Below are 10,367 nucleotides of genomic sequence, written 5' to 3'. Positions count from 1 at the left end.
TGTAGCTTATTGTTTGATTATTTGAACGTTTTTTTTATTTTCAAGAGCGTTACAAATGAAAGTAAAGTAAATATATTTGTCATTGTTCGAGAGCTTTTGTTTTTTTTCCCTAAAAAACGATAATTTGTATATGAATAATATACAATTGCTCAGTTTAACCATTTTTTTTACCGTGAATAGAAAATGGATAACACTTAATTACTCGATTAACTAAAAATTAAGTTTCTCTCTAAAAAAATTACAAATTTTTTTATTGGAATAATATTTTACTTCTTCTTTCTCACCTTTTAGCACACTCTTTTTAGTATTGTAAAGATTGAAACGTTTATATTTAGTCAAAATATGACAAAAGATTTTTATTCATCCTAGTATTTGACTTTATTCGAAACTCTTTTGTTGTTTTTCACACTCAAAATCCTGAAATACAAAAAAACTTTAAAATACGCGTAAAAAGTGTTAAAAAGTGTTAAAAAGTGTTAAAAAGTGTTAAAAAGTGTTAACAAAACTTGAGTTCAAAATTACTTATTTCGGGTTAAATGACTCAGATTGACTCAGATCCTTGCAATCTTAAGCTTTTTTTAGCTCTCCTGAGCTGAAAACTTTAGAATGGGATATCCTTAATCCCGATCGGTTAAGTAATCTGGAGATTAATAAAAAGAGGAAAACAAGTGTTATTTATTCTCGAGATTAAGAAAAAGAGTGGATCAAGCATAAATCCCGATATCCACCATGAAAAAGTTCCCAGGTCTGGACATTTTTATATTTCTTATAAATATTTTCTAAAAGATAAATTGAATTTATCGATATACTAAATTAATGGCGATATATGCGACTACAACAATGTTCAAAATTATAAAGCAAATCTTCGGATACAGGATTTAAGTGAGGGGGGGGGGGGCAACATTTTTTAGGAACAAAAAAATGAATAATTAGGAACAAAAAATCGTGGCGCAGGCGAAAATTTTTTTGACTTAAAAGACTCAAAAAGTGTCAAAATTAATGACTAAAGACTAAAAAACCAGATTTTTTAATTTTAGGAACAAAATTAAAGGATTAGGACAGGAATTTAGGAACAATTAAAAGATTGTTCAGGAATTAGGAACAAAATTAAAGGATTCGGACAGGGATTTAGGAACAATAAAAAGATTGTTCAGGAATTAGGAAAAAAATAGGATTAGGACAGGGATTTAAGGTGGTTCGGACACAGGAACAGGAACAATAATAGGAACGTTAGCAATTTAAGAACAAAAAAAAATTACTAGTTATACTTAAATGCATGAAAATTAGGCACAATATTACAATTTTGATAAATGAGTATTGATTAAGAAACATTACTAGATATGAACAATATTATAACTTAAGTCTAGTTTCTTACAAATTTTTAATTCTAAATTTATCGTTAACAATAACATTTATCAAATTGAGAACATTTTTTGCCTCAAAATCTCAGGGGGGGGGGCGAATGTCCCCCCGCCCCCCCCTTGTATCCGCCCCTGCTTCGTTTACAATTTTTACTATCATATTTTCACTCACAAGAGCCTTGATGGAATCGTTTTCGGATCCAAATTTCAAAGTTTTTAACTTTTAATAGGGTTCAATCTAAGATCACACACCTCTGCCCCTTTAGTAAAAGAAAATTCAGCCTATATGAAGCATAAAGTCTGACCGCGTCAACCTTGTTGCACCGGCTAGTCCTGTCCATAGAGCTAGGTACAGTACAAACTTTGACTGGAAAGGTTGACCCGGCTCGGAAATTCAAATGTACTACGGCTGCCAGTGAGATGTTGATCCTTTTCAAAATGTTTTGCCTCGTTAGTTTTATTTTATTATATTTTTACTTTGTCCAAATACAATATGTTAAACATCTCAGAGAACACTTTTAAAGCCAAATAAACTTGAATGTTTAATTACGGACCTGGTTTAAACGATGGTCCATCTCAACTCACAAGCAATTGGATTTCACTTTTTAAAAATTAACCGACCTATGTGTTTTCTAAACGACTCTCTTCGCTCGTCGCTGCTTACTCCTGAAAGATTGATTGATTGATTGACATCATCTGAAAATATTCGATTAATTTAAAATACTGGTCAATGTTGTTTTTGACTTACTACAATTGGCTTGTTGACGTTAAGTGCCCGATTTACTTTTAAAGAGCTTTTTATCTGCAGAACGATTGCAGTTTTAGAAAATACATTTTTTTTTAAATATAGTCCGGGGACTCCGAAACAACATATTCATTCAAATTTTTTAAAACCACGGTACACATTTACAACGGGAAATATGTGCGGTCATTTGTAAGGAGTTCCATCTGTAAAGAAAATTTCTTTGGTTCTTCCGAGTTCCCCAGTCATAATTTGAGACAAATCGGTCCAGGGGTTTATGAGTTATGATCGAATATCAGAACAAACAGACAGACAAACAGAGAATACAGATTAAAACTCCAAATTTGAAAAAGTGTAGAAGAAAAAATATAACTTATTATGTGAGAATTTATGAGAAAAAAATCTGGTTCTACATGTATGAAGATAAAAGTTTCAGGAAAGTAAAATTGTGAAATTGTTTTCGAAGGAATTATCGAGAAAATAAAAGTTTCTTGATTCCTTGCGGTTTAAAAAGAAACTTAATTCATCATCAATTTGTTGGAAACAATTTCTAAACTTTTGCCGAGCAGCTGTTCAGTTTCTACTCCCCCCCCCCCCCCTCACACCCATTCACCATTTTGCCGAGCAGCTGTTCAGTTTCTACTCCCCCCCCCCCCTCACACCCATTCACCATTTTGCCGGCTTTTAACGGATCTCTCTCGATCTCTGTAGAATGACGAGACAGAGAGAGAGCCTGTTCTACGCCGATTACGCGTAACTCCTTTGGGCAATTTTGCCTGTGGTTATTGCGAACCAAATACTTATAATACTTGAAACAGACGACATTTAGTGTTTTATCTGTTATTTTAATTAATCGATGTTCCTAAATGTTTGCAACGCAAGGCCTTGATCCTTTGCTACTTGAAACTATGAATTCTAATAAATCAAATTGTCTTCGTTTAAAATATCAAAGGTTTTAACTTCCATCCCAAGATTGCAAAGATATAGGAATTATAAGATTTGAGGTTGTGGCAAGAACAATTGTAGTTAGAAATTTTACAAAAGCAGGAAACACTTTTTAATAAAAATTATTATAGCATTTTTGTTTAAAAAATAGCAAAATATTTTGAAAACCTATTAATATTTTTAAGAGCTTACTGAAAAAATAACATACGGAAAAATGAATCATTTCAGAAATAACAGAGAATCGTACTCCATAATGCAAATTCTATTTATGCGACTCTGCTGTAAGAGTTTAAATTTTACCTAGCATATATCAATCCAGTTCAATGGTAATAATAAAAAATATTTTTGTTCTTTTCAATAGTTTTTCAATTAGAAAAGTTATGATTGAAAACCATATCAGATTTCATTCTTAAGCACAATTTACTTTAATTTGGCGTGATCAATACTCATACATCAAAGTCAACTGCAAGCTGGTTTAATAAAAATGATTACAATATAAGTCCGTCAGATTTCAACAATAATAATAACTTCCAGCTAGTCAATTATTTCTCCAATTACAACTTTTAAAACCTATTTCATTTATTTCTAATCAAAATTAAATCAAAATTTTTATTTTAAAAGTTGTTAGTTCAATTTCAAAAAATACCATCAGAAATTTTAATTTAATTTAAACATATTCTCACAACCCCAAATTTTGGAGGTTTTTAAAATATTTTCTTCTGAAAAACTTAACTTTATATACGATTATTTTAGTGAATTAAAAATTAGGATGCATTGATGTTTTTTAAAAGTATTTTCTAATAACTGTACATTTTATCAAAGATTTTGTTTCGGCATGTGGAAATCAGTGATTGGGGATGTTGGGGTATAAATCGGGGAAATTATCTAACTCTCCAAATAAAAAATCTAAAAAGAATACGCTGTTCGGAACCTAAACCTGTTTGGTTAAAGGCAAAATTAAACTTTTCAAAAGTAAATTATAAAGTTTATGAAAAATTCACCAGAATGTCAGTAAAAACTTGTCAAAATATTTAGAAAATCCGCGATGATTCAGCGGAATGCCAAAAAGTTAATGAGCTGAAATGCTTTGAAGAAAACAATGAACGTAACTGTAAACAAAATTGGCCCGGTTCACAAAAATGTGAAAGAAAATTTTGTTTACTCGGATTAAAAGTGTTAAATTCTGAAAAATTCTATACACTTTTTTGCATTAGAATTGCGCAAGTCACTCTTGGAAAAATGACCACATTTGAGAATAATCAGTTTTCAAAGTTATAAACACTTTAATTCATAATTGATCAGACAAAGCTTTTCAGGGTACAGTTGTAAATAGAGTATTGCTATCTTTGCATGGAGGGTAACTTGAAATTACGCTTACAGTCCCGTTAAAGTTTTTAAAAAATTTAGAATTAAAAGTTTTAATGGAATTTTGCCTACCCATGGCCGTACAAAGAAGTGGATTAAGCAACCGCGCTCTAAATTTTGAAATAAAAAATAGCTCTTTTTCAACAAAAATTGCTTACTTGGCATTCATCCAATTTTTGCTGTCAAATTAGCGATTTTTTGTCGCTTATTTGGCAGCCAATAGCCATTCCACCTTTACTGCCAAATTTTCATTTAGAAATTTAAAGTACGGCCAAATCGGATTTAGTCAATTCAAAAAGTTTTGGTTCAAACTTTAAAAAACTTTAAATAATAAACATCGTTCACCTTCATTTTTGCCTGTTTTAGTGTCATTTTTGTTGTTTTCGATTTTCCTGTTTTCAATATCAGTAAATCCGCCAAATTTCTAAAAAGGATTTCACATTTAAACGAAATGAAGGAAGAAAACAGACTTGTAAAAAAAAGCAATATTAAACGTGTCAAATACATTTTCTTTTTTAACATAAAAATTTAAGAAATTTGGTTTTCTATAAATTGGATCCTTGATTGATTAAAAGAAATTAATTAAAACAATAAAAAGTGTAAAAACTATTACAGGATGAGAAAGAAAAGATAAATTTGATTTTTTTTAATTACTAGTTCTGTTGCAAAGTATTTTGAAAATAAATGATCAAAAATCATTGTTTTTCTTGTGTTTTCTCTATACAAGCGAATTGAGGATTTCTTGCTTCAGAAACCATAGAGAAGTTAATACGACGTTAAATTCTAGATCATATTGATTTAATGAAGATTTAAAGGTTTAAAGGTTTAAAGGTTTAAAGGTTTAAAGGTTTAAAGGTTTAAAGGTTTAAAGATTTAAAGGTTTAAAGGTTTAATGGTTTACAGGTTTAAAGGTTTAAAGGTTTTAAGGGTAATGTAAACTGTGAAAGCTCCTCTCTAAATATTAGGACAATATCCGCAAACAGTCAAAGTTTAATAAATGTAATGTTTTCACAACCAAGAAGTTGTAAAGATACAGGGATTAGAAAATAAGAAATTTACGTGTAGCATCAGTTTCTTTTCATGCACTACCCTCAACTGAGCTCTAGGTGCTTTCTGCAGTAATTTGCAGTACACGGACCGAAGATATCCAACTTTTATTATCCAACCAGTCATCCAACTTTTACTGTCAAAGTTTGATTTCTATAGTTAGAATGGATCTTTTGTTTACCTTTTTAATTGCTTCTATTAACATTAGAATATTTTCATTTTCAGCCAGGGCCCTTAGACTAATCAGAACCTTAGAAATCAGGATATAGGTTCCTAGATATATTAATATTTTAGGATACAGATTCCTAGATTGAAAACATATGGATACAGGTTCCTAGATATATAAATATTAGGATACAGGTTCCTTGATATATAAACATTAGGAAACAGGTTCCCATAATATATAAACATTAGGATACAGGTTCCTAGATAAGTAAACATAAGGATACAGGTTCCTATAATTTAAAAACATTAGGATACAGGTTCCTAGATATGAAATTATTAGGATACAAGTTCCTAGATATGACATTATTAGGATACAGGTTCCTAGATATATAAATATTAGGATACAGGTTCCTAGATATATAAATATAAGGATACTGGTTCCTAGAATCACGACCTGCTGATAGATTTGATTATATCTACACTGTTCTGTGCCAGCGCGTGCAATTTCAGTTAAGGTAATAATCTGAGTATGTTTGTTTTTGATGTCGATCATAACTCATGAACCCCTGGACCGATTTGTCTCAAATTTTGATTGGGTAACACCAGAGAAACATTCTTAGTTTTTAATTGAAAAATTTAAAATTGAGCAAGTTAATTTCAGAGGAAAGCTCAAGGCAAACGTGGGGTTGTTTCCAAGTTAGCAGATATAATCTATAAAAGTCAAACCACTTAACTTAGAATTTTCCAGAATATATAATCAGATATTTACTATAACTAACATCACTCTAATAAAAGTTTAAAAGGATATAAATGAAATGTATAGATATCGAGTAGTTTGCTAAATTTGATAAAAAGTTCAAGTTTCTTTGCAGCAATGAAACATGCTTACTACTGTCAATAAATTTTTTTTACCTTTTTGGTATAAAATATAGCAAACAAAATATGCGGATCGATATCGATATTTTTTCGTGGATTTTGAAAAATATAAATTATTTAAAGGCAAATTTTATAAATTCTTTACATCAATAAACCTTCCCTGGGATTATGTGCAAGGTCCCACACAAAATTTGAACCCGATCAGTTCAGCCGGGGGATATAGAAAACAGACAAACAAACAAACAAACAAAGTATAAAAGATGAAAGACTGAATTAAAAAAAAATATAAAATTTTTTTTGAAAAGATTATTATTATTTAATTCTCTCCAATGCAAGGAAAAGAAATAAAATGGAAGTTTAATGGATTATAAAAGAAAAGTTTAAGATCCCGAAGTTTACAGTTTACAGGCTGAAAATCTGAAATGGATTTAACAGAACATTTAAATATGAATTCATGAAACCTTGCTGCAGTGAATAGTATAATAAAATTAGGTTTATTTTTGCAGTCAAACTCATCTTTCTATTTTGCAATGCCAACTCATGCAAGGCTTTGAAAATGCATTTATTTGTGCATTTTTATTATTTTTCAGTCTGTGTACTTACAGTAGAACTCGTCATAAAGATTAACGTTAATTACGTTTAAAAAAATTGTTGCTTTAACTTTTACTTTTAACATTTACGAATGGCATGTGTGATTCACAACAGTACCTTAAACATCTTTGTTTGGTAGGTGTTCTTGAGCTAAGAGTATTTTTGTTTTTTTGGGGGGGGTGGGGGGTGGGGTAACAGATGGATGTCAAATAAAATCAAATCAAATCATAAACATTTTGCTGTGATAATGAATTATAAACATTATGACATTAATTATATATATTAAACTGCTGTAGCAGGAGGTGTCTTGTATGTAGACAAGTTTTTTTTTCAATTCAGCAGCAGCTTACTTTAGGAAGCTAAGACCTAAAGTTATGGTAAAGATTTTGAAACAGTGCAAAAAGTACGTATAAGAAAACCATGCCATAGTCACACACATGTTTTTATATCCCTATTTCTATATTTAGAAAACCGTGCCACAGTCACACACATGTTTTTATATCCATATTTCTATATTTAGAAAACCGTGCCACTCTCACACACATGTTTTATATCAATATTTCTGTATTTAGAAAACCATGCCACAGTCACACACATGTTTTATATCCATATTTCTGTATTTAGAAAACCATGCCACAGTCACACATATGTTTTTATATCCATATTTCTGTATTTAGAAAACCATACCACAGTCACACACATGTTTTTATATCCATATTTCTACATTTAGAAAACCATGCCACAGTCACACACATGTTTTATATCCATATTTCTGTTTTTAGAAAACCATGCCACAGTCAAACATATGTTTTTATATCCATATTTCTGTATTTAGAAAACCATACCACAGTCACACACATGTTTTTATATCCATATTTCTATATTTAGAAAACCGTGCCACTCTCACACACATGTTTTATATCCATATTTCTGTATTTAGAAAACCATGCCACAGTCACACACATGTTTTATATCCATATTTCTGTATTTAGAAAACCATGCCATAGTCACACACATGTTTTTATATCCATATTTCTATATTTAGAAAACCATGCCATAGTCACACATGTTTTATATCCATATTTCTATATTTGGAAAACCGTACCACAGTCACACACATGTTTTTATATCCATATTTCTACATTTAGAATACAATGCCATAGTCACACACATGTTTTTATATCCATATTTCTTTATTTAGATAAGAATGATAGGGTAATCTTTAAATTAAAATAAGTTTTAACAAAGAAAGTAAGTTTATAAGCGAAAAGTGTAAAAAACCAAAGCGATATGAGTAAAATTAGAGATGGCTACCCACATTCCGAATTTTTAAATTTTAGGTTTAGTCTCACCTAAAGCTACAATACATCCTAGTAATAACGATCCTTGCTCCAAATCCTGGTTCAATTCATCCTTCAACCGGTCATCCTTAACAAATCAATCCATCGTTCATCCCTCATCCATTTATCCTTAACATATTAATTCATCCTTCATCCAGTCATCTTTAGCAAATCATTTCATCCTTTATCCAGTCAGTTTTAACAAATCAATTCAATTCATCTTTCATCCCGTTATTCTTAACAAATCAATATATCCTTCATCCCTGATCCATTTATCCTTAACATATTAATTCATCCTTCATCCAGTGATCCTTAAAAATAAAATATGAATTCATCATTCATCCAGTCATCCTAAACACTGAATGAATTCAGAAATTTTGATATTGTTAAACTCTATTTATAATTAAACAAATTTGAGGGGGGGAAATTGGTTTAGTTTCACCCAAATATCAAACAACATTGAAAATATCCAAACAAAAACAAATATTGAGTATTCACCGGCTTCAGGTGCATGATATCTTGATGCCTTTTTCGACAGGATTTAAATATTTTTTTATTTGTGACCTTTTTTGGTCTCTGAAATGCTAAATACAATTGCGGAAATGATTATTAGACCTATTAGCCTAAAATTCGGCAAAAATTCTTATTTTTAAAGTCAAATTTAGAAGAGAGGGGGGGGGGGGTCCAATTTTTAACTTAAAATTACCTGCAATGATGCATACTCGTTTTTGTTCTCACTCGAATACAGGCATTCCTTGTAATTCAGACACAGATTAATAACAATACAGACCAAACACTAGATGTGACTTTTAAAGATTTAGGGGTTTTTCGTTCGTAGAAATTTGAAGGGGTTACGCGAATGCTCTCTCCCAGTCATGTCATTCAACGCGACATGTAAGAAACTCCTTTGGGGTACTGCCTCAGGGTTATTGTGATCTTTTAAATCTTGAAAAGACGAACTCTAGTGTTCTATCTGAATTGTTATTAATCTATGAATTCAGAGGTCTAAACTTTAATCCCGATATCCACTATATGTTACAACTTTAAAATATAAGATTTAGGTGCTTGATTTTTGGTATTAATTTTTTTAGAACTGCAGTCGTTTCAACTGAAATTTTTCATGACATACTGTCATGCAGTTACTTCCAATATGATATTTAATTTTTCGTAATTATAAACTGTTTTGCTCCAGAGACCGAATTCAATGAATTGGAATCACCGATTCAAATCATAACTTCATCTTTAACTTTGAATCGGTGCAGTAAATCGTGAATGGTCATCTTTGCATGGAGGGTCACTTGAAACTACACTTCAGTCCCTTTAAAGGGACAGACCGGCTATGTATATAGTTAAACTGAATATGCAGAGTTGTGGACAAATTCTTTAGGATTCATTTGAGACATATAAAACGTTTCCACGATGTATAATTACTGAGCACAAAGCCAACGTTTAAAATCATGAATTTGTGTGAGTACGTTTTCAGAACAGTTCTTTTTTTAATTTGAAATAACGACGACGAAACATACAGTAAAAGTACTAAAGTAAACTAATTAGATGTTTAGGAACATATTTCTCAAAAAAATTTGTCATTAAATCGGAGTTAGAATTAATTATTTTCTTTTTCATCAGTATATTGAATTTCTTATTTTCTATGAATTTGTTAGCAGATTTCTTCAAACTCTTCAAATGTCGTCTTTTTAATAAAAATTCCAGAAAATCTTTGTGATTAAAGAGAGATTAAAGAAACTAATAATTGAAAACGATTACTTTTTTTCGATGATAAAAGTTAATTTTATTTTCTCAATTTGTTCCAAAACAACTAATTAGTTTACTTTATAATTTTGTTTAATTTTTTGTCGTAGTTATTTAATAATAAATAAGAAAAATCTAAAAGCGTATCCACCCAAAAGTACGATCCTAAATAGTTTGTCCACA

General features: G+C 30.4%; 1 long non-coding RNA gene across 2 annotated transcripts; it reads right to left on the bottom strand.

Moving 5' to 3' along the window:
- Positions 1-316: 316 nt before the first annotated feature.
- Positions 317-9,399, bottom strand: LOC111715880 (uncharacterized). 2 transcript variants are annotated; one of them, XR_002768330.1, is made up of 5 exons: positions 9,139-9,399; positions 8,445-8,520; positions 5,642-5,733; positions 1,983-2,027; positions 317-417 (listed from the first exon to the last, which is right to left on the bottom strand). It is a non-coding gene; the product is annotated as an uncharacterized LOC111715880 (long non-coding RNA). The 2 variants fall into 2 exon arrangements; XR_002768329.1 differs by lacking the exons at positions 317-417; positions 1,983-2,027 and adding an exon at positions 4,427-4,837.
- Between the last annotated feature and the right edge of the window lie 968 nt (positions 9,400-10,367).

Source organism: Eurytemora carolleeae, unplaced genomic scaffold (assembly GCF_000591075.1).
Source record: "Eurytemora carolleeae unplaced genomic scaffold, Eaff_2.0 scaffold1895, whole genome shotgun sequence".
In the NCBI taxonomy this organism is placed as follows: Eukaryota; Metazoa; Arthropoda; class Copepoda; order Calanoida; family Temoridae; genus Eurytemora; species Eurytemora carolleeae.
This window is presented reverse-complemented; position numbering and strand designations above follow the sequence as displayed.